This window comes from Grammomys surdaster, unplaced genomic scaffold (assembly GCF_004785775.1).
Source record: "Grammomys surdaster isolate TR1022 unplaced genomic scaffold, NIH_TR_1.0 219, whole genome shotgun sequence".
In the NCBI taxonomy this organism is placed as follows: domain Eukaryota; kingdom Metazoa; phylum Chordata; class Mammalia; order Rodentia; family Muridae; genus Grammomys; species Grammomys surdaster.
The window spans coordinates 3,717,672-3,743,515 of record NW_021604664.1 but is presented as its reverse complement, the minus strand read 5'-3'; the positions used below and the strand labels follow the sequence as shown (position 1 = coordinate 3,743,515).

Genomic DNA, 25,844 nt, shown 5'->3' with positions numbered 1-25,844 from the left:
TATGCTCGTTTACCTTCACCACCCCGTGCCTGCTGCTAGAGTGGACATGGCACAGCTCCAGTATTCTTAACTCACATGGTGACAATGGCACAGTCTCAGTCTGTCGTCTTCCTGAGAGAGGGGATAGATAGGGTTAGCCTTGGGTCACCAAGTGAGATGATCAATGAGAAGGAAAACCACAGGAAACAGGTTGGGAGCAGAAAAATAGACATGGCTAGACTGACACGAGGCCCCACATCAGGCATCAGCAGCACACATAAGCTGGGTATGCCAGGTGAACAAGGTGAGCCCCACGGGTTCCCTGAGGGGAGTTGTCAACCCCAACCACAGCCTTGGGACCAGTGGTGGAAGGGGTCATGAGTCTTAGGAAGCTGGGTAAGTTGCTAGGAGAAACAGGGAAATACTCTCCCCTCACCATGGGGCCTTTAAACCTATATGCCAAAACACTATATCTAGGTACCCAGACAGCAGTGGGGTGGACACACATGCCAACATGACCACCACAGGCCCAGGATGTGTTTCAAGGTGAGAGTACCAAAGCAAGCTCAGGACAGACAGTGGCAGACATGGGGACAGCCATGTACACCTATTCTCTCTCATTAATGATCCTTCTGCAGGTTCACCTACAGAAATCTTGTTATGACTTTTACTTCCTCTAGATACTCAATTCAGCCATCTTCTCAGTGCTGCAATCAGGCCAGGTACCAACCTAGTGGGGCCAGTCTGAGGGCCTCTCTAAACCATCCAATCAGTAGGAGGGATGGGCAGTGTGTACAAAGGGTAGGGATTAGTCAACACAAGCTATTGACCGGCATTTACTGGTAATTCCTCATTCATGGGGAAAACTGCAAATCCTCAGTCCCCATTACAAACAGGGTTCAATTAGTTACCCATGCCTGTCAGCATAGGATAGGCACATACTGAGCCAGTCAGTGTCATGGGTGTGCAGCCTAAGATATCTATCTAATAGCATCACTGATCTAGATATAGTATTCTAACACAAAGGATTAAAGACCCCATGGTCAAAGTCAGGTAGCTGAATGCCACTTGTCCCTCAAAGAAGTTGGGGAGACTGACTACTTGAGAGTCACCTAACTTGTTAGCATGACAGAGTCTCATTCCTCATCAGAATTAACCAGAGAAATCACTCCACCAACTAAGAATGACCATGAACCACCATCTATGGTATTGAGAAAGAGCTAACAATCTGTCAGTGCTGTCCATATCTAGGGCAAGTGAGGTTTCCCATGTTGAGTCAAAATAAGCCGCAGGCTCTACTCTTGCTGGTACATGTCCATCAATTCCTGTAAGTTTCAGCATTGCATCCACACTCTTCTTGGACCCCAAAGTCTTCGGTTTCCAGTAAGCTGCCCTGCGGGTCATAGGAATAATGCCATTGCATAGCCAGTTGGCATCATTGTGGTTGGAACTACTACCACAAGAATGAGTCTTTTAAAATGAGAAGAGTATGGAGACTGCCTCCCAGAAGACAGGGCTGCAGAATCAAGATGACGAAGCCAAGAAGCCTACATCTCAGGGCAAAGTCAGTGGGAAAAGAAAGTGCTTGAAGTCTAGAGGACAGACTGAAATTCCCCAGCCTCTTGAAGCAGAAGAGAAAACAAGCAAATCAGGTGCAGAAGTTTTGATAAAGACTCAGAAAGTGAAAGGAGTCTCTGCAGATTCAGATGTTAGGTGTTTGAGATCCAGAAAAACTAAAGTCACTTTGGACAGTGAACCTAAGCCAAGAAAGATGCAAAAACTCTAAGGAAGGATAAAGACATTGTATACACCAAGAAGTTAAGAACAAGAAGTCACCAGAAAAGTTAAACTATGTTGCAAAGACATTTTAGAAGGAAAAATAAACTTGGCTTAGTGATAAATTCCAGTGTGATTTTCACCTCCAGTGTAAAGTTGAACTGTTTAAGGAAGGAAGCTTTGAGCTTTCCTGGTTATACTCTCTTCAAGCTCCAATGGAGATCATGAAGGAGACCACTAGGGGTCTCAGAGCAATAATGTTTAATGTTTGAGGTGAGCAGGCAGAAATGTAGCCCTCTGTCCTACCCAATAAAGCTCTGTGAAATTCAAAAAATAAAAAATAAAAAGAATGAGTCTTCAAACCTCCGACTCACATCTTTGATTAATGAAAACATTCTTGGCAAATGCTTTCACTCTTGTCCATCTTGCCAGGTTCAAGAATTTCATCCTCTAGCAACACAACACGAATGCCCCTAGCCATGCCACTTAATCAGGGCAACGACTAGAACCGTGGTTTTATTCCATTATTCCTAGCTGTGGTATCCAGGCAGCTCTGGCCTGCTACAAACACTCTTATTTTTTTCAAAGTAAACAATTAGGGCCCCAAGGAACACTCAGCTAAGAGAAAAAAATGAGGGGGTGTCGAGAGGCAGGAGGTGGGTAGGTGTTATTATTGACACAGTGGACTGAGTGTCAGTAACAGCAGGGGCAAGTGGAACGGTCCCTGTAAGGTGCCAAGGGACCATTTGACCGACTACTTGGCATGTAAGGTGAACCAGCAGAAATTATTCCTGGAGCAGTCAGCAGCACTGAGCCAGGCAAAAACAAACAGCCTCCTGGGGAGCCCAAAAAGACTCAGCAGGAGAGACTATCAACTGCTCAGCCACTAACAAAGGCTCTCCTGCAGCAATAGGCCCAAACATCTGAAGATTCACTGTACTTAGCCAACTATTCTTCCACAAAAGACCACCCCTGAGAGAGAGATTAATCCTGACAGAAACAGACCATCCCAGCCCCAAGAAGGGAAGGACACCCGCATTCCACCACCCATGGAAATGTTGCAGAGTAAGGAGGTGAGGTGACACCATACAGCCCTTGTATGCAGCACTCACAAAGCATAGCAAGTGTGTAGCACTGGAATAGCCAAAAGGGGACCTGAGCAGGAGGGACACATGCAGCGGCAGGCAAGGGGGATGGAAGATGGGCAAGACTACAACTCTAGGAGCCCAACCCCTCCCTTCCATTCTGTGTAACACAGTGACTGAACCAAGGGGAGGTGAGTAGCAAACATGCAGATGTGCATGCAGCCCTTCCCCAACATCACAAGAACTCATAGCCATATATATTGTGAGAATCACAGCTCAGCCCTGTGTGATCCCTCCTCAAACTAGGAGCAGGGAGGTGCAGGCATCTTTAGATGAAAGAGTGAATGCTCACCCCAACCAAAGACCAAGTGGAAAGGGGAAGCACTGGTGGAAGCTATGCACTAAATGCAGTTGGAGCGGGCACTTCGGGGGACCACCCAGGAGAAACTCAAGATCATAGCACATCCTTTCCTCAGATAGCTAGAGAAGGCAACTTTTTCTAACTGGGGGCAGGGCAGACTCAACCCAAGGAGCCCTGGGGCACTGCAAACAAAGGTGCAGTGGTAGGAAGGAGAAGACACAGCAGGGGTGCAGAGGGGTCTTCAGTACCTGTGAGGCCTCTCCCTACATGGACAGAGAGGACCTGAGACAGTTTCCCCCAAGAGCGAGGTCTCTCAAAGCTCCCCCAGGTGGCAGAACAAGGTGCAGCTTAGCAAAAGGACTTTTAAGACAAAGGCCATCCAAGACTGCTCCTCACTACCTGACACTCAGGCATATGGGGGAAGGGGGCAGCACAGGGCGTGTGTTCACCCACAAGGCACTCTTCTTTCAGAAAATGGGCAACACTAGAGCCACTTTTACCATACTTTTTCTAATCCTCCTTGGGCTTCTCATACAGAACCTATAAAATGACATGGGAATGAAACGAACACAGCATGCAAACACACACACACACAAAACAGAGCTCGTCATGAAGGAGCTCCTGGAATCACCATAAGAAAATCAATGCTCTCCCTCCTTACCCATAACTCCCCCATTCTATCTGGTATAGGTGACAATGGCCATGGAGAAAGAGGGAAAGCCTGACAGGAAAACAACAGACAATGCCACCAGGTTGTCACAAACAGCACAGAGAGAGCAAACAACCAAACAAACAAAGCCAGGAAACAGGAAATGTGTGCACATGTAGCGGCACTGCAAGCCTCAAACACACAGGAGAGGGAACGAAAAACTCCACCACCAACTCAGAAGCAGGCACCTCTAGGGTGAAAGCCTGGAACACTCTAGGAGCACTGAGAGAGTCGAAAGTAAGGCACATGCATGCACTGGATGGGAAGGGCATGCACGGCTCTGGTCTTGGGGGAAGAAGGTCAAGTGGAACACAGGAATGGACTGAACCACTACATAAATACAACATGTGCACAGCGACCCATGAACCACAGTGAGAAGTGAGGGGGATCACAGTGTTCGGGCTAGAAATCTGCACCTCTGCCTTCCATACTTCACAGATGGTGATGGGGAGGAGAGACGAGAGGCCCACAGGCAGAACAAGAAGTGGGGCACCATTAGAATTGAATGACCATTCTGTGAATGTCTGTCCCTCACTTGGCCCGGATTACACCTCAGCCTTAAGAGAGCACAAGAGGACCACACTGATCCACCAAGAGGGAGACAGGCATATGCCATCAGGTACAACAAGCAGGACCTTAGTTGAGCAAAATGAGCAAGCCAGGATACAAGAGTGAGCATGGTGAGCAAACACACTGGGAACAACTGAGAAAGCTGAACAACCCCCCGCCACCCCAATCACAGTGACTGATGGCTAGCAGGGTAGGCAGACCTTCCTAGACAAGCGTAGAGGACCACTCTGCTCTGGGCAGCAAAACCTGGAGGCTCCAAAACAAACAAACAAATAAATCAAATACAAACAAACAAACCCAAAACAAAACAAAAACAAGAAACAAGAAAAGCAAAAACAAAAACCACTTGCCTGCTTTACACCAGAAAGCAACAATGTGAGGAGGACAAAATAGAGGATTCCAGAGGTACGTGGCAGACCAGTGGAGACTCAGGAACTCGGAGGAAGGAAAGAAAAAATGGGGCTGTTCATGGAGGAGCTCGAGAAATCACCATAACAAAATCAGTGCTCTCCTTGCCATAGCTTCACCATTCTATCCTGTACAGGTGACAATGACCATGGAGAAAAGAGGGAAAGCCTGACACAACAGACTGAGCAGGGTTGTCATGAGTAGGAGAGAGAGAGAGAGAGAGAGAGAGAGAGAGAGAGAGAGAGAGAACAAACAAACAAGGACAGGAAGCAGGAAGAGTGTGCACACATAGCTCTTGGCACAGCAAGCCCCAAAGACAGAAAAACAAGTGGCTGGAAAAGGCAACAGCCATGGAGGACCCTGTCCTTTAATATCACCAACCAAAGGATAATGTGTCAGCTTATATCACCTGGTACAATATGGACAGATTGCAAAGCTCCAAACAAATTAGACCCCACATTGGATATGTGCTCTACTGTATTGATTCCAGTGATCCTGTTGCTTTTTTCTCTCTCTGATACACAAACACACACTTGTTGTTTGTTTTTTTTGGGGGGGGTTTTGTTTTTTTTTTTTTTTTGCTTGCTTGCTTGCTTGTACTTTTTCTCTTGCAGGAAGTGTGGCCCAGTGCCTACTGAAGCCCAGACACAAAAAATAAATAAATAAATATCTATGTACCATAAACCTGCAAGTGGAACTAAGTAGGTGATGGGAACACTCACGTGGGGGCATGAAACAGTTTCAACAGCCTCCCATCTGACTATGGAGGAGAGATTGAGGAAAGCTGCAGCAGTGGAAACTACAGAAACTTGGAGAGTCAGGGACCTGAATGATTTACTACACTAGCAGCTATTTCACTGAAGTTATAGATATAGATGTTAGGGATTCTGACCACATGCTTGTCTGCAAAAAGTAATAGAAGTGGCCATGGATCAAGGGCACAAGAAATTTACAATCACGCTATGACAGTATGTGGGGTTTTGTGTATGTGTGTGTGTATCATTTTCTTCACAGTGTGGTATTGTGTGTGTGTGTGTGTGTGTGTGTGTGTGTGTGTGTGTGTGTGTGTGGTGTTGCTGGTAGTTTCTTCTTTATTTCTAAGTATCTCTAGGGAATGTGCTTTCATTGATCTGTATACCTCAGAGATAATCAAGAATCTTGAAATTAAAAAGGGAAACCTAGCACACACGTATGTGATTTTGCCTGCTGTTTTTCTTTCATGTGACTAGAAGGCTCCTCAGACATTACTATGTAGCACTAAAATGGATAAAAGAAGCTTAACAAAAGGGCCGTTTTACCTCCTGCCTGTCATATTTCTTAAAACCAGCAGGAAACTGGCACTTATGTGTTGTGGATTTCCCTGGTGCTGTTTGTATTTTGATGTCAATTCTGCTTCCTCAAGAAGCCCCATGAGGAGTGGATCACATACTTAAGTGATTTCATGTGAACATTCTCCCTATTTTAACAGGTAAAGTAAGGGCTAGAGCATGTGATTGGACAGTAGAAGGGAAAGGCAGGGATTGAGGAGGTTTTAGAGAGTGGGAAGAGAGGAAGGAGGAGGCTTAAGGAGACTGAGGAGACAGAGAAAGACAGAAGAAGAGAAGATGTAAGGAAGATAGGACAGAACCATGTGGCCTGGAGAAGCCACCAGTAGCAAGGGATTTCATAGCTGCAGAATAGAGTAGTGTAGTGGTATATATGCCCAATCTAGGTGTGCAGCTTATAAATATTATAACTGAGTTGTACATTCTTTGCATGGCCTTATTTGGGTTCGAGATTTACTACAACACCTAGGTTGTAGTTATAAAACTTTATTCTCTAACGCTTCTTAACACCAAATTAAACAAATATTTTATAACATGATTGCTGATGAGATGAAAATTTCTCTGGAATTCAATGATAATTTTATAGCAAAACATATCAAACCAAAAATTATGAAGGTTATACAAACAATAAAATGCTTTGCGTTTACTCCCTTGTCTTTAGAACTGAAATTTAGTCACTAAAAAGTAATAGGCCCTGAGTAATCACTTTCACCATGGTGGCCATGGCAGTCTCCTACCTAGAATTTACCAGCCTTCTGCTTATACACTGGTTCAAGTAGAGATACTCCTGGGGTGCACAGGTGGCCATGGAAAGCTGCATGTGGTTTGACACGGGGTGAATAAATGGGTTGGCTAGAATGTGAAGGAGCTTAGGACTTCCATTCTCAAAGCAGGTGCTGACTGGAGCTGAACTCAGCTGGAGAAGAGGGGGTACCATGATTGTCTAAAGAAAGGTTTTCCAGGAAGACTGTAGAAAGACGAAAGAGCTCTGTGAGTGAAGTAAAGTAGAGAAAGTGTCCTTATCCTAAAGACTGTTGACAGGTCGAGAGAAAATATTTTGATGAGAGAAAGTAATATGGCTGCCACATTCTCTTCCCAGGGAGGCAGGTTGGGGCTCATGGCCATCTTGGCTGAATGGGAGATGAGTTACACCTCTGAAAAGCTTAGGAGTAGCCTGAAGGCCAGGTTATCATAACCTAGACTTTGTCTGCTCTACCCGAGGAGGATTGCTTATCCACTCCCTGAGTGACTCTGCCATAGACAAGACTAGACTCTGGGTGGGTGAATTTCCTGATTCCTACTTGCAGGTGGCTCCTGTTGGGAGCAGATGAAGTCTGGAGTAAATGTATACTGTTGACATGACCATGGCCTTGTCAAGGATGTTAGTAACTCTGACTCATAAGCCTTCCTCTGGTGAGGCTCAGAGGCATCTTCCTCTTATCTATGTAACAGTGTTTCTGAATAAGTGACCACTGTGTGCAAAACTAGCCAATGCGTGCAAAAACTACAAACCTCAGCTTCCTCCTTCTGCATGACTGCAACCTTAGATTCTTTTCCCTACAGAGACACCCTATCCAGACTCACTAACTTCTCCTATGTTATACATAATAAATGCACATGGGGTTCCTTTTTTGTAAGTGTCCAACAGAAAACACAGCCCAAGATCCCAGCTTTTCTATATGTTTGTATGTTTTTTTGTCGGCCTGGAACTCATATGCAGACAAGTTAAGTCTTTAACTCATAGAAATCTGCATGCCTCTGTTTCCGGAATGCTGGGATTTAAGTTGTGTACATTCAGGCTTTACTGGCTTTCCTTTCTTTGTTCTCTTGTCATACTAGTCAAGGTTTTCAGGACTGAGCCATTTAGAGCAAGGCAGATTCCTGCTGTTATTATCTCCCTCAAATCTTCTGGCTTCACTAAATTAGGCATTGCTTACTGAAGCAATACTCACTGACTACAGTCCAGAGCTATGCCTTTGTACAATAATGATAAAAGCACAAATCAAAGCCGAGCTGTCCGTTCAGGCTAGACCCTTGCAAGTCCTTGTGCTCTTCTATATATTCTAAGGGCATTTGTTCTCTGGTTCCCACTTATCTCTTTCCACAGGCCCCTTGTTTCCCTCATCTTATCTCAAACTCTTCTTTAACGGATTAGAAAGGATATGAGGTTATTTAAGGTCAGATAAAAGTTATAGGCTACTACACCCCCAACCCACAGCATTATTCAGTTGGCTGGCATAGTCTACAGTTCTTAAGTCTGACCTACTTCCTGCTTTTTCTCCACACATAAGGAAAGCAAATGGAAACATCATCAGTTCCTGAGCACAGAGCACAGCAGCCTTTAGTCAGTGATTCTTTGTTTTCCTTATGCTCTTCCTTCAGCCTGGACTCCTTCTCTATTCTTATAGCATGCACATATAAAAACTTCACCACTCTATGCAGATATTACGTTCCTAAAAAAACATTCTGAATGCTTTTTCCTTTCTGGGATCTTACAGGTGTCAGGTTATGCTTCATTTATGTCTCTGGTCATTGGTCTTTCTTGCTCATGGTTTCTGAGAACAGTGTCAGTGAGTTTATGGCTCATAGAGTTCTAGCATTTATCTAATAGAGTCCTAGACAGGAGATTCCGGTTTGGGGTTTGTTTTTTGTTTTTGTTTTTGTTTTTGTTTTTGTTTTTGTTTTTGTTTTTGTTTTTTCCAAGACAGGGTTTCTCTGTATTGCCCTGGCTGTCATGGAACTCACTCTGTAGACTAGGCTGGCCTCAAACTCAGAAATCTGCCTGTCTCTGCCTCCCAACTGCTGGGATTAAAGGCGTGTGCCACCCCTGCATGCCTAGATAGGAGATTTAGTCCATGACCACATAAGAAAAATATTTTGTGTTTAAAATTTCCAAAATTGAAACTTATATTCTCAAGAAATAAATGTAAAAAGCATAAGGTCAGATAATGTGCTTGGTAAGGAAGAGTATTGTGAAGGATGATGGCTTTCTAGAGTCATTCAGATCCGATTAGGAGACACAAGGTTCTTTAGCTACTGTTTTCTGACTTTCTCTGGCTGTACCACCCACATGGACCCAGGCAGAATCACCAACTCATTAATACTCTATAGGACTAATTACTATCTAATCACTCCTAGTATCGGAAAGGACATCTTCTGTCCGGTCAGAAAAAAAAGAAAGCCAATGAGTCTCTGGGGAAAAACTGTTCCAAAACAGTTATATTCATCTCCAAAAATAAATCCTGATAACAAGTCTCTTAGTGACCTGAATGTTACTTAGTGTTAACAGAATCAGTGCATTTATTATTCTATTGAATTTGCAAAATGAAGTCTCTAATGGTGGATAAGAGAGGCTTTATACCAGGGACAGAGTAGTCATGGCACCAAGGGTGGAACTTAAGCTCTTTTGTCTGAGAAGATGCAGAGGAGCTGTAAAAAGAAACCCTTTGATAAGGTCTATACCCTCAGTTGACGTTCTGGCATTCTCTTGCTTTGTCTATCTCTTAATACACCAGAATCTAGATCTACAGCTTCTCTCTGACACTATAGCCTTTCTCTGGAGGAAGATTGCCAATTATTAATTAAATATATTAAATATTATATTACATTCAATATATGTCTATATTGACTTAAATGATACCCAAATAATGACAACTCTCAAACTTCAATCTCTAGCTCAGTCCTTTCAGAGATTCCTATTGTATATCACCCCTTACCTACTGGCCTCTTCTTTTAGATCTCCTATCAGCTGACTAAGCTCAGAAACCTAAGCCAAATTCCTTAGTCCAACAATTTCTACCTCAAGGAAGCACATCAATACCTTTCCTTATCAGTTGTCAAAGACAGAAACCTAGTCACTATCTGTGACTCTGCCCTGTCATGTCAGTCTGCCACACTTAATAGCTTCCTGTTCTTAAGATAACTTACAGAGCTCTGTCTCTTTTGAAAACTATCTTCTTGTCTATTTCTTCAAAGGTGTTTCTTACCATTTCTCTTTGCACTTCAGATGATTTCCAGAAACTTATCAGTCTCTCCCTCATCATTTGGCTCCTTTAAAACCCAGTGAAGGAAGAGAGGCCAACACTTTCATAACAGCAGTGGCCTTGTGTCATGTCAACTCTGAACATTACTTTTTTAAAACCTTATTTTTACTGATGGTTTTTAAATGCTTTAAAACCTCCCTTGTAGCCCACCACCCACCAGAGGTAGTGGAAAAGAAAGGATAAGGAGGAAGTTTAGAAAAGTTTTTTTGAACAACTCTAATCTGTCTTGACTGGAGATTGGCAGTTTAGTTCACAGATTTGCATTCAGGGACAGCTTGATCCACTTGCAAACACTTCATGGATACACTAGCAGTCTACATCAGTAGCAACATCAGCGGCAAAACCTAGCAGAGACAGGCAGGCCTCACCCTTGGCTTGTGTCAGCAGGATTGACCAGCAGGAACACAAGGAGAAGTTCTCAGCTATGCCTCGCTTGGGAAAATATAGATCAGCAAAGAAGCAAGACCCACAAGAGTTGCACAGCTGGCTCTATAAGCAAATCTAGTTCAGCATCTGTCACTCCACTGAGTCCTATTTGTATCCTCCAAATATTATGTTTCTTCCACATGTCTTGCCTCAGCATAGGTCATGTCTTAGCACATGTATACAATCAGCCTGAGTCCATGGATTCCTGACAAATGCAGCTCAACCACACAATGTAAGGTAGATCAATACATATGTGTTATTAGTAAATAATCTTTTATCACGAGTCTTTTTATGTTTTTGGTTTAACAGAACATCTTTTTTCTTTTGTCTGCTTTAGTGAAATGTTCCTTCACAATTCTGCCATAGTCTTTCAACTGTGTCTACTTTAGGAAAACACTCCTTCACATGTTTGCTAGGTGGGCTGCTTTTTTCTGTGCATCCAGGACTCACCAGCCCTCGAGCATCTACATGACAACCCAGTACGGCTCGACTGGCTATACATTTACATTAGTTGTTAGCTGGCTATACATTTACATTAATTGTTAACTGGCTATACATTTATATAAGTTGGTAAATCTTTCTCAGTATACCAGTACGAATAGTTCAATAACATATCCCCATAACTCAAGGGCCATCTCATCGTCTTTGATAATACCTCCAGATTGCCCTCTGGGATGTCTCTTGAGATATTTCAAATCTCTAAAGCGAATGCCTGACTTGAGGGCATCAAAGCTTGTACACCTCTGCAATAAGGTCTGGATTCAGTACTCATTAGACAACAGCTCTAAATAGCCACTTAATGGCACATTAGATACAATTATTTTAAGGGATCTTCATACATACTGCCAGCAGTCTGGTAAATGGAAAGAGGACCCTTATGTCCAAGCTTTTACATATCTTTGCTCCAACCCCTCTCTCTGTTGTTCTTGTCCCCAAACTAAACTTCTTCTAGCTATGAAACCTCTAACAGATGGCACTACCACCCTAGAGCCAGCTAATGAACTGCCTCCTTTCCACCATAGACTTGTCTCTATGTCTTCCAAAACCCCAACCACCTCCTCAGTTTTCTCTTCTCACCAGACTTCCCCGAGGCCTCCTTGATTGCCCTCTCCAGACTCCTCCCTTCCTCCTGTGCCAGCTGAAGGTTGCTCTAATCATCCTACACTGGTACCTACTTTCAACCCTCACACCACTCACTCTAAGTCCACAGCCAAATCCCCTACAAGTTATTCTCCCCCACCACCTCTCCTCTGCTGGGACACCTAACTCAAGCATTGGTCCTTCCTTTAAGGGAAGTTGCTGGGGTAGATGGTCTAATCAGAGTACATGTCCCTTTCTCACTAAGTGAATTTTCTCAAATAGAAAACAGACTGATATCTTATACCTCTAGCTCTTCTGCCTTTATTAAAGAATTTCAGTACATTACTCAGACTTATAGCTTGATTTTCCATGACGTACATATGATCCTCACTAAGAATTTACTTCCTGATGAATCCAGGCAACTTTGGGATCAGGCAAGAGTACATGCAGACAAGACTCATCGAACAGATCCAATATATCCGATCAAATGTGAGGCAGTACCTGATCAGGATCCTTGATGGAATTATAATTCCCTAGGTGGTATTTTAGCCTGAGACAGACTCATAGCCTGCCTCCTGGCAGCATTCCACAGGGCAGCCTTAAAATCAGTACATTTTGAAAAACTACAAGAGATCATTTTGAACAAACAAGAAAACCCGTCTCAACTTTTAGAGAGCCTTACAAAGGCCCTATTACATTATACTAATCTAGACCTTGAAAACCCAGGAGGCAAGCAATTCCTGATGACCTACTTCTTTTCCCAGAGCCACCCCGACATAAAAGCCAAACTTACACTTTTGGAGAGGGAACCCCTAATTCCACAGGCAGAAATCTTGGTGCTGGCTTTCAAAGTGTACCATCAGAGAGATGAAAAGTCACACAGACAAATACCATATGCTGGCAAAAGCTGTATGACCAACCCCAGCCACTGCCTGGTACTCCTGGTCTTCTAAGGCTCAGAGACCACCAGATACCTGCTACAAATGTGTTCAACACAAAAAAGGTCATTGGGCAAGGGTTTGCCCTAACCCTGGCAAGCCAAAAGGATGCTCTAGGTACCATCAGGAGGGGCTGTCGATTGCCCTCATGCCACACAGGACAGAGGGACTTGACTTGCAGGTAACTCTTGAGCTGATCTCCTAGGTATGCCTATGAATGACTGAAGAGGCCCAAGCTCCCTTAACCCGACCACTACCACCACTAGCAGGGAGCCCTGGGTAGCTATCATGGTAAATGGGTGGACAATCTCCTTCCTCTTGAACACTGTGGGAAGAGTTTTGGGGACCCACTTCCCCTCTTGTTCCCCTACTGTCGGGGTCGAAGGACAACCTTACCTTCCTCACCAGACCCCACCACTTAGTTACATTTTTAGGAGTGTTCCTCTTACCCATTCCTTGTTGGTAGCGGCAACATGTCCTGTAATCTTACTGGGAAGGGATCTTCTAGCTAAGTTGGGAACCTCCATTTCCTTTGCTTCCCCCTCCACTCGCCCAAATCCAAGCTCACCAGCAGCCCCTCTGCTTCCACCCTTCTAGCCAGTCAACCTACTAAGTCTAACGTTGTTTCCTTTGCCAGCTTCCCAGGTAGAACAGTGAGTCTGGGATGTCCAGAACCTCTCTGTTGCTAAACATCATTCTCCTGTTGTCATCCAATTACTGGACTCTACCTGATGCCCAGTCACAGAACATATTTTCCTTTACCTGGACTGATCCTGACACCCATTTTTTTTTTTTTACTCAACTCACCTGGACTGTTCTATCTCAGGGATTCTGGGACAGCCCACACCTATTTGTTTAGGCCCCTACTTCTGACTTAATTTCTCTGTCTCTCCTTAAGTCTAAGACTGTCCCTTATGTAGACAACATTTTCTATATAGTCCCTCTCTAAAATTTAGCCAAACTGACACCTCTGCTCTCTTAAATTTCCTGTCCAGTTGAGGCTACAGGGTCTTGCCTTCTAAAGTCCAACTGTACACTCCTCAGGTCACCTGTTCGGGGCTAAAAATTACCCCAACCCACAAGGCTATTACCTTAGATAGAAAGAATCTAACTAAATCAGTTTCTTCTACCAAGGAAGAGAGTTTATCATTCCTAGGAATAACCAGTTTGTTATGTTCCTGGGTTCCTTCCTTTTCCCTCCTTTCCTGCCCCTTACATGAAATGGTGTTAGGCCTCACTCACGAACCTCTTCTCAAACCTGTTACTAATCCTTTACAAAGGTTCCAACAGGCTTTCCCTAAGGCCCCAGCCTTACACCTCCCTGACCTGACTTGTTGGGTTTTCCTCTACGAAACTAAAAAAGAAGGATTTGCCCTTGGAGTCCTAGGTCACCAAATGGGACCACCTTTTGCACCTGTAGCATACCTCTCAAAACAACAACAACAACAACAACAACAAAACCCTAGATCTAACCACCCTGGGATGGGAACCTTGTATTTATACCTTAGCAGCTGCTGAATTCTTGTGTCAGAAAAACTAACGTTTGGGTCACCTATAACTCTCTTCTCTTCTCATAACCTGTCATAGCTCCTAACTTACAAAGGTTTACAGACTCTACCTCCTTCCAAAGTTCTTTCTCTTCAGATAGCACTAATAAAAGACTCCACACTCACCATCCAATCATGCCTGACTCTTAATATTTCCAAATGTTCTTCCTCGACCAAATACTAACCACTCCCTATCTCACCCTTCCACTGAAACCTTAGAATATTACCTCATCCTTCACATGTACAGGAGTGCACACAGCCTCAGGCCATCTATACCTGGTATAAAGATGGCAGCTCCTTTCTATATGAAGGGGCCAGAAGGGCTGGCTATACTATAGTGTCAGACACAGAGGTGGTTGGGGCACCGGCCCTCCCTGCTCATGCCACCAATCAACAGTCTGAACTAATAGCCCTTACCCTTGCCTTTCAATTGGCACAGGGACAAACCATATCCTCCTGTCTTATGCTGCTATCTAGAATGAGCGCCATTACCTACTACAAAAGGAGGATCAGTAACTAATGCAAACCAGATCATGGTCATGCTAAAGGTCTCCCATCTTTCCACAGCTACTGGAATTGTACACTGCAAATCCCACCAGACAGATGACTCTATTGTCTCCAGGCGAAACAACCGACCCAATGAGGCAGCTAGAGCGATGGCCCTTAAGGGCCTAGATTTTTCACTCTTCCCAGGACATTCTTACACTACAACCCACATCCCCACTCTCACTCCCTGACATTCATCAAACTCTGTCCTATTTTCACCAACTCTTTCATCCTAACACATTGTCTTACTTTGTTAAAACCCACCTACAGCCTACTCCTGAAGAGTTAAGTTTCTTAAAATCTATCACTGCCTCTTTCATGTCAGACTCCAACTCCAGGTATCGAAGCACCACTTTTCCTACCCATCAGGCTAGAGATTTTCTTCCTAGAACTGACTGGCAACTTTACCCACATGCCCACTGTCAAATGTGCAAAGTACCTCCTAGTCTTGGTGGACACCTTCTCAGGGTGGGTAGAGGCATATCCCACAACTATCAAAATGGCTCAGACACTTTCTGATCTCCTCCACTTAGAGATCATCCCTGATTTGATGTCCCAGTCTCCCTCCGGTCAGACAATGGTCCTGAATTTACTTCCTAAATTTCTCAAACTCTATCTAAAGCCCTAGACATCCCCTGGCATTTTCATATTCCCGACCACCCCCAGTCTTCAGAAAAGGTAGAAAGAACTAACCAATACCTAAAAAAAACTCTCTTGTCAAACTGTCACAGGACTTTACCTCAATTGAGTAAAACTCCTAACCCAGGCTCTTTTTAGGCTACAAGCTCTCCCCAAGCAACCTCTCACTTTTCAAACTCTTGTATAAACATCTAGCCCTAACTCCTAGTCTTTCACCTAAATGCTCTCCCCTCCCTGATACTTACCCCATTACTTTGCCATCTCCACTCTCTCCTATGGAACTTTGCTGGCCACCATCTACCATGGCCACATGCTGTCCCTTGCCCACTGACTGTCAACATTAGAAGCTAAGTTCTTCTGTCCCCTCCAGATAATCACCCCTCACCTCTTTCTCCTAAATAGCAGGGTCCTCTCAAGGACCCTATTCTCTTAAGCTTCAGAAGATGTTGAGACCACACACCTTGTTCCCAATCCCAGAAAAATGAGACTCCACTCTAGCATCTGCACTCAACCACACGGGATTAGACATGGGCTTCTTTCTCATCCTCCCTCTGCTGTTTGTTTCCATCCAGGGTAGCCCTTGCATCGGGAGATTCGAGGTTAAAATAATCTCCACTTATAACAGTCTTTCCAAATAGGGTCAGGAAACTGCTCCATAGACAGATGCTGGGAGCCTGTCCAAAGTGTTCTTATCCCTGTATCCATCGTTCCATCTAAATATTATCTCTTTGTTTGCTTACTCTTTGACTAGAAGATAAATGATTGTAAAACACAGCCAGATGAATATAGGACTGCCCTTATTGGTCTTGCCAGATACATATGTTAGAATCATGGACCAATCACTTCTTCTATCAGCAATGCAAGACCCTCTTCTATATACAAGACCCATGGAATCCCAGGTGGGAAACAGGAGTTGTTGGTAAGCTCTATCGTAAAAACCAAGCAGGGTGCCAGTGAGTACTATTCACATCCAGTGAAAATTTGTCTCAATTGTCCAACCTATAGATATCAGAAAAGCAGGAATAATAACCAAACACTCCTCTAAGGTCCCTCCTTGACATCCCCCCTCACAAATGGCACTAACTTGTCATTTCGCCTTTTGCTTTAGACACCGACCTCAGTGTACCAACTCCTTAATGTCACCCAACTTGGTCGCTTTAAAGACTGCTGGCTATGTGTATTCCCTGGAACCTACTTACAACTGCCACTTATAGCCTCTCCAGAGATACTGTCAAATACCTTACCTCATCTTTTATCAGCTATCTTGACTCCTATGTTGCCATGACCCTATACTTTTTCTCTATTCCTCTTTTTGGTGTAGCAAACTGTTTTAAGACATCCAGGATATGTTCTGTAGGAATGCTAAGATCCCTAGACTGTAATAGAACCACAGCCCTTGATACCTCATCTCTGCCACAGTGCCCTGCAGTCCAAAACCAGTCAATTCTTTGTGGCACTCGGGTATATCGACACCTACCTACCAGCTGGTCAGGAGTTTGCACACTGGTGTTCCTTTTCCCTGAAGTAGGAGTAATCCATGGAAAAGAGCCTCTACCAATCCAGGTTCTTGACACGATACCTGCCCAACATGATAAGAGGGGGCAGTTCAGGTTGTGCCATTCCTGGTTGCCACGGGAGTAGTTGTAGGTGCTGGTGCTGGAACAGCAGGGCTGACTACTCCTATCCCTATACAGTAACTTCTCTTCCCAGCTTGACAATGGTTTTCAAGGAGTGTCTGAAACCATGCTCAACATCCAGAAACAAAGCGATTCTTTGGCAGCAGTGGTGCTTCAGAATTCACAGGGGAACTAGGTGTCCTGACAGCTAAAGAAGGTGGTCTTTGCCTGTTTGTCCAAGAAGAATGCTGTTTCTACATCATCAAACTTGGGTTAGTAATAAATGAAATCCAGCAGCTAAAACCAGGCATCCAGAATCTCAGGGAACAACGTGAGGCCTCCAATTCCTGAATTTTCGAAAACCCTATGTAGAAATGGACATTGCTTTTCTTAACGCCTCTTCTCATTTTCCTGCCATTACTATTTTCTCCCTGCCTCATTAATCTTGTTTCCACATTCCTTCAATGACAAATTCAAAAAACTTCTAACCAAACAGTCAATCTGTTCCTTTTACAAGATTACCAGCCTCTGTCCACAGAGGAGCAGCCTTATGCCAACGACTATCAAGTGGACCCTGATGTGAAAGTCAGCTACACCGCAAAACTGACAAAGCCCCTCAACAGGAGAAAGTGGTTTAAGAGATCCTACACCCTATTCCCCTTTCACCATTGGCTTCCCCTTCCCCCCCTTTCCCCTCTCTTTATGGTAAGAATAAGGGAGGTATGTTAGCATCAGAAGTGGTTTACAGCTAACCTCTGAACCCAACGATGACATCATCCTTAGGCAACAAGGACCGGCTTGTGTCCATTGCCATGGCAACCGCCACACACTCACAGCACACGTCTCACCCACATTACCTGTGTATGGTGATGCACATTATTTATTGCTTGGCATCTACACCACAGCCTGAATAACAGAGACTCTGTCCCCTCGCCCTCTTTTTCTTCTTTTCATTAGTTCTTCTTCCATCTAATAAAAAACCCTTCTTGTGGGATTCTGCTGGCCTGGCCTGATCTGTCCAAAAAGCAACCAGCCACCTTTCAACTAACAAACTGAGTTTGTTTGCATTCAGAAAGGAGCCTGTGCTGGTTAGTGTTATGTGAACTTCACACAAGCTAGAGTCATTAAGGAAGAAGGCTTCTCAACTAACAAAATATCTTCATAAGACTGGTCTGAAGGCAAATCTGTGATTCAATTTCTTAAGTGATTTTGTGTGTGTGTGTGTGTGTGTGTGTGTGTGTGTGTGTGTGACTTGCATGGCTTGGGTCCTCAAACCTCAGTAGGGGCTATGAGGAATGAAGAGAAGGTTGACACAGAGACAAGCATTCAGTAAAATTAGAAAATGTTCTAACACCTCCCTCCCCCAACTAAGAACTTCAGCATGTTTATTAGGTATGGCTCAGAGGAAGGCTTAGCTAGTCTCTCTGGGAGGTCTCTGAGACCTTCAAGCTGTAAACATGCTGAAGAAGGAAGCTGCAGTTGCTATCTTGCACACCCTGATCAATCTTCTGTAAACACCCAGACTCAGACTCCCAAGGAAAGCTATGCCACTTCTCTTGGGCCTGGTCCATATAAGGAGACAGCTTTGCTAAATATTCTATTTGTCAAGGTCTTTGAAATCTTTAGCATGGTCATGACTCTGTCAAAATACACATTCACTGAGGACTTACCACATTCAGTCATTCCTCTGCACCATTCAGTGATAGATGTCAAAGGGCCTAGCCAATGCAGGTGGTACCATGAACTAGGACTGGCAAAGCAATGCAGACTAAGCCAGTAAACAGCAATCCTCCATGGCCTCTGATTAGGTCCTGTCTCAAAGACCCCAGTTCATTGCAGTTCTTTTTCTTAATCTATTAGAATGACTTTAAGTACACTGGACCCCACAAGGCAATGTGGCTTTGCAAGGCTGTGCAAGGGACATGCTTGCGCTAAGAGAGGTGAGCTAGTTAAACACGCTGCAGTTCATGGGTTGCCACATTGATTCTTTACATCTGGCAGGGCATAAGATGGTGGAGAAAGAATACTGTGTGGAATCTGGAACTGAGGTGAAACTTGGTATCACTGATGAGGGTACCAGTGAAGACAGGCTCACCCTAGCTTTGTATCGAGTACAAAGGTCCTTGGACCACTTCCGTGAGCAAGGCTAGAGCCCATCAGATCTTAGCACTTTGGTCTGGCCCCATCTCTTTAATCTGACCAACCCAGAAGGGGCCTCCCTACCGCTTTGATTTAGTTTCCTGGTCAATTAGAGTGGCAAAAGGCAACACTGTTAACTGCAGGGTGCTTTGCTTTAAAGGCACCTCCCTCCCAAGGGTCCTCTGCCAAAGAGTGATGCTACTTCCTGTCTTAGAATATCCAACTACAAACAGCCTGTTAGTTCCAGGGCAGTGAGCAAGCCGGGTTAGAAGAAAGAAAGAGGCTGGCTGGGGTGCCTTCGTGTACAGCCTCCAACCTCACAGAGTCCTGAGGCCCATGAATACTGTCAGTTAACCATCAGCAGGGAATGACAGAGCCCCGATACTGTGGAACGCCTCGGTGCTGTAAACATTAGTGTAAGCAAGACGAGCAGTGGGCAGGAGACAGTGAGCCCTCTCTGTAGTCCCATTACTGAACAAACACATCAATAAATAAAACTGTGGTGACGGCATTGAGACCAAGATGTATGAGAAGCAAACAGCAGGACCTGAAGCCCACAGTCCTTACATTGTCCCACAACCCCTACATGTGATAACCCTGAAGCTATCTCCTGTCCTCAAATGCCCAGTGTGGCCCTAACTCCTATCTGTTTCCCAGGTGGACATGAGTGTACCCTGCTCTCTCCTGAACCCAGTCTCTAACCACTACTAGAGTGCATTTTCAGTCTCCCAAACCCAAGACCACACAGAACTTAACCCCAGCCCCAGTTCTCAGTTGATCCAGAGGCACAAAATGATGAGCAAGGGAGACAGCAGCTGCCTCTGGCCTCAGACCACTTTGAGTGTTAGCCTTCTGTCTAAACTCTACCCCACAGTTACCTAGCAACAGCCAGGTAGGCCTGGTCCTCTGTAAAAGGGGCTACTTGGCCCCTCCTCCCTCTCTTGCTCTCTTGCGGTCTTGATTTCTTGATTCCTCTGTCCCCTCTCCCTTCCCTTCCCCCTCTTTCCAAGTGCTCATGGCTGGCCTCTACTTCTCTACTCTCTATCTCTCTCTGCCTTTCTCTGCCTCTACTACCCTCTTAACTCCCCTCTCATGCCCTGAAAAACTCTATTCTATACTATACTGAGGCTGCTCCCTCAGGGGGAAGCGATACCTCGGCATGGGCCTGCTGAGACGTCCCCTCCCCCATACCTCACCACATACCCATAGAACTTATTCTTTTTATCTTTATCTTTCTATAAACACATCACTGGGGTGGGGTGGGGTGGGGTGGGGTGGGGCCAACTCAGCTTATATTGGCAGCAGCAAGGTCTCTCTATAATAGTAACCATAGTTCCACACAGTCAAAGGCCTGGCTGAGAAAGGACTGGACTACTTCCAGAGCTCTTCCTGTAAGAGGCCAGTTAGTAGTTAACCCCAGGCCTCAGGCCATCACCAGCGTGGGTAGTTCAATGTCTGCTCTGAGCCCAGGATTTCTGGGCCACACGGCACTCAATAGTCACACTCATTTGTACAAACAGGTAGTTCCTCTCAAACACACCAACTCAAGAAAGCGAGTTATAAAGTGGAGTTACCATCAGCGGTGGTGATTTTGCAACATTAGAAGGTTTTCCTGTGGATGGATTGGGAACTATCTTCTTCATATTCCTTCTTAGAGACCCACATCTTCTTAAAGGTTTCCAGGGAAGCAAGGATAGAGCCTCCAATCCACACGGATACAGTCTCTCCTGGGGTGCAGATATCCTGATCTTCACGTCTTTGAAAAACTAGTTTCTTCACTTCACTCAGTAGCCTGTCTGCAAAATCTTTGAACAGGGTAGAACCTCCTGAGAGGATAATGTTGGAAAAAATCGTACACCGTAAATCCATGTCTGACTTCTGGGTAGCAAACACCAGCACCTCATGGATACCTTCACTCTCCTCGCCAATCAGGTCTGGCCTGAACAGCAGCTCAGGGGTCTGGAGTCTGGAAGGGCCAATCTCATTGGTGCTCCCATCAGGCAGGTAGTACTGAGCCTTCTCCGTCTCCAGTGTCTCATCCTTCTGGGGTTTATGGACAGGTGGTGAGCTCTTTCTTTCATGGCCTTGACAATCTCAAACTCAGTGGAGGAGTGGAAATCATAGCCTTCCTTCCATAGGCAGAGGCAGAGGAAGTGCGAGACATCTCACACCAATGTCGATGCATGGAATGAGGTATGGTGAAGCCTTCATCAATCAGGACTGCATGGGTGACACCATCCCCAGAATCCAACACCTCGCCTGTGGTTCTGCCTGTAGTATAAAGGCTAAGCACAGCTTGCATGGAGATGAAGAGAGCTGGCACACTGACGGTCTTAAAGAAAACTTCTGTAGCTCGCTCCCAGTTTTTCTGAGGGTTTAAAGGTGCTTTGGTCAGGAGTACAGGATTCTCCTCTGAGAAAGTCTACAGCTGGTCTTTAGAATAGACATAATCGCAAGATGCGTTCCATGTCATTCCACTCCTTGACGATGCCGTGTTCCATGGGGTATCAAACTGACTGCAGCCACCAGCTCTCCTCAGCTTTGGGGCCAATGAAGATGTCACCTTCGAGGGCTCCTGCCATGACAGGAACATGTCTGGGTCTGCCCACATAGTTTGGAAAGAAGTATTTGGGGATCTGCTCATCAGCAAAACCAGCTTTAATCACCCCAGATCTGTTGTCGATCACAACAGGCTGGTTGCCATGTAGTAGGACTCCATGGCAGAGGAATCTTTCCCTCCAAGGAAGGAATTGCCAGTCCAGTTCTCAGCAAACGTCACTGACCTCATTTGAATTCTTGTTCTGACTCTCGACTGTTAGAGGAAAATGAAAGAAACCCTTTCTACTCCAAGTTGATTTTGGTCATGTTGTTTTATCATACCAATAGAGACCCTAACTGAAACAGGGCTACTGCAAAAATCAGTCCTCCTGAACAAGCATTCTATAGCAACAAACTCCTATTAGCAAAAGCCAGTCAGCTACAATAGCAGGGTCAAGGTACAAGCAGATAACTTAGCCATCCAGTTTGTCAGGTGATTTTTGTCACAGTGTTCGGTTCTTGCAGATTATGCCAGAAGTGCAATTTTTAAAATATTAACTTGCTGACTTGTATTACCCAAGCTTGCTGTAACTACAATAAATACCCTTTACTCCTAAATTTGAGGCTCTCACACTGACTCTCTCCAGTGGGGAAGGTGACAGACCCTGCTCACAAGCTCAGAATAAAAACCCTTAGGGGCTAACATTCGAACTGGCTCCTTGGTGGTCTTTGAGATACCTGCAACTTCAGCATAACAGCCTCAAGTCAGACATAAGGCACAAAGTTTTAGCAAGTCTTAATGTCAAGATAACATTTTATAAATTTAATACACATATTAAATTATTGGTATAATTGTAGCTCAATTTTCTGTCTGTTCTCTCCCTGTGTTTTTTTAAGCCTGACCAGATATTATTGGAGTCAGAGATTGCATGGTATGCAGCAATGCACAGTGTTTTCAGGGTCCCCAACTCCAGCTGGAGCACCTACAATGCAATTTCCATATCTAAGGCTAGGCAGCATCCTGAAAAAGCAGGAAGAAAGCTTTTAAGAGCCAGAGAACCATGAACTTTTCTAGGAGATCCTGTCTTCAGTGTGACAGAAAGGCTTCAAACGTAAAATCACAGCAATGGAATTACCCAATAAAGAATTAAAAAGTGGCCACACCAGTTAAACTGCCAGTGTGGATGGAGTAAACATCACAAGACCCGATGCTTAGATGAAGAGCTAAAGACAGGCAATGGCTGCTCAGAGAGACTCAGTCTTCTCTAGCAATCAACCAATTAGTAGGTGATTCTGTTTCAATTGTTCATCCCTAAACACTCACCCATATGAGCAACACTAAATACTCTTTCTCTCTTACACACACACACACACACACACACACGGTTAATTTTAAAATATCATGAAACGGGGAGTGAGGAGGACATGCAAAGAGATGAAGGGCCCAGATGGAGGGGTGGAAATGATGTACATGTACTACTCATGTATGAAATTCTCAAATGAATATAAATTTTAAAAGATTTTACCATATATTTGGACTAGGAGCAAGACTCACTAAGTATTGTAAGTATTATTTTACTGTATGAAAAAACTGAGTATGATGTTTACTTTTATGGATACTTATACTTAAAAAAACAACGAATACTTTAGTAATTTAAGGTTACAAGTTTTTTTAACTCAGTCAATGCCTCTGTAGACTGCTCTGATGATTACCCAGGAATGCTATGGTGCTTTTTCCTGGTTAGAAGAGAACCACAGTTGATACTCTTCCTCAGCATTCTGGAAAACAAGAGAACCAAAAGTCATGATTTCTTGATGATATCATTCACTGTGTCCAATCGTGTTGCTGCTACACAAATGTTACTAATTAATAATGTGAAACACCATATCTGACAGCTATTTACCCAAACATTATGAACATCATGTAACCTAAGCTTCAGTTCAGTAAATGCTGATGTAAAACACATGTAAGGCTCAAAGTATACACATGAGTTTTCCTTTCTTTTATATAACCTGAGGGCAGTAATAGGGACTTCAGTCTAATATGTAGCTCTCTAGGAATTTGGATCAGTCAAAATATAATAGGTTGTGCAATAAACAACTGGATTATGTGAGGTGGCAAAACAAAAAGGCTTTCCCCTCAAGCCCTATGACATCAACTAGAACCCAAGAATATACATAGTAGAATCAAAGAAGGAATTATGGCTGTCTTCTGAATTATTCAGCATGCGCACGCACGCGCGCACACACACACACACACATGCAGGCACAGACATAAAGATTTTAAAAAGATTGTATTTTCAGAAGAGACACAGGCTGGAAACTCCAGCTCCGAGTCTACTTTCACAACGGAAGGGCGGTGATTTGAAGAGATGGGGAAGCATTTTCTTTTCTCCCAAGATGTGTTTATAGAATTGATTAAATTTTTTGCATATCATGTATTCAGTTCTCACACATTCATAAGAACTGTAACAGAATTTAAAACAATAACATTGCAGTGAAGATTTCTCTATGTCTTACTATTGTTACACACAACAGTCAGTCAACAAGAAAGGTAATTATGTTTATGGATCTTTGAAATCAGATGGATCTATATTCACAGATTCATCCTCTGGTACACAGCATTTAGAGAAGAAAAACGGTAGAAATAACCATCTCTTAAAAAGTAAACAATGATTAAAGGAAATCTTTTCATAATCCATTAATCTTATATTAATCTTGTGACTATGAACTTTCTGCACACCACAGGCTAACGAACAAAACTCCTTCTATTGGAGATGTAGGCTAGTGGGGTCACATAGACCAAGAAATACTTTAAGTTACTGCCACTGCTGTAGGTTGTCATCCAGAAATGAATGACACATTCCTATGGCTGAAGAAACCACATAATTGAGTTATATAAAAAGGGGAAATAAAGCTGGTGTTGACTTGGAAGCTCATGTACACTGTCTAACTCTTATACCTACTGGAGTTTGTAAAACATGTACTAGACAAGAACAGCAATCTTCAGTCTTACCAATCCATGGACACTGCAATCCACAAAAATGACTAGCCTGACATGGTACGGCCACTGTGCAATGATATCAAATTAAAACTGATGTCGTAAGACATCATGGTGATTCTCTACATACACACACATACACACAAATGTTAAACATAAAAGCATTTGGCATAATTGAAAACAAACAGAAAGAAACACACTTTCCTTCAGGAAGGTCTGCTCACTCCTTCCTATCCACCACTCTGGAACAAAATGAAGCAACAGCATTCTCCTTTCTATTGGACAGGATACATTTTTTTCTACGATTGCTCTCCATTGCTCTGTTGTCTATACAATGTCATGCAGAACTAAGTGCATGGAATGTTTAAGATACTTTGTTTATGATCAATATTTTAGTTACTACACCACAGTTTTGTTGAGGTTTGGTCTGTTGTTAGGTACTATAATGCTAAGTGCAAGTCCTCAAGACCTGGTTGCCCTGGAGACAAGAGTGTCAACATGTAGACTCAAGGGATGCTATATGAACTTGCCCTGAGTTATTTCTGATTGGTGAATAAAAATGCCTACAGCATATAGCTAGGCAGAACTGAGATAGGTGAGGCTTGGTGTTCCCAAACTTAGGGTTGGAGCAGACCAAGAGAGGAGAGGGAAGAAGGTGGAGAGAAGAGAAAGGCACCACGGGTTAGGAGTCCAGAAAGCATGGACCTGGGGGCTAGTCAGCTGAAGTTAAGAGCAGCCCAGATGAAGCAGAGCAAGTAGTAAACTGGGGTTGTTGATAGGAAATAGATTTTAATAGCATAGAAGATAGGCATCTCCTCAACTTTCGTGCTGATAAAGGCTTATTATAAATATAAAGGTTGTGTGTGCCTTTTATGCAGGAACTCAATGATCAAATGTGGGGTAGAAACCCTGGGTTGGATTAAATATATTCTACAACACAGTTTTTAGTTTTTGGGTTTTTTGTTTTTGTTTTTGTTTTTGTTTTTTTGTGTTTTTTTTTGGTTCCAAAAGGGTTTATTGCCATGGCAGATGTTAGATGGATTTGGATGTACCCACCCAAAACTCAGGGCAGACCTGAGTTAAATAGGGAGGGAGGAAGGGGAGGGTCAGTTTTTAGT

The 25,844-nt window shown here is 43.9% G+C and overlaps 1 pseudogene; it reads right to left on the bottom strand.

Moving 5' to 3' along the window:
- Positions 1–20,786: 20,786 nt before the first annotated feature.
- Positions 20,787–24,749, bottom strand: LOC114625542 (annotated as a pseudogene).
- Between the last annotated feature and the right edge of the window lie 1,095 nt (positions 24,750–25,844).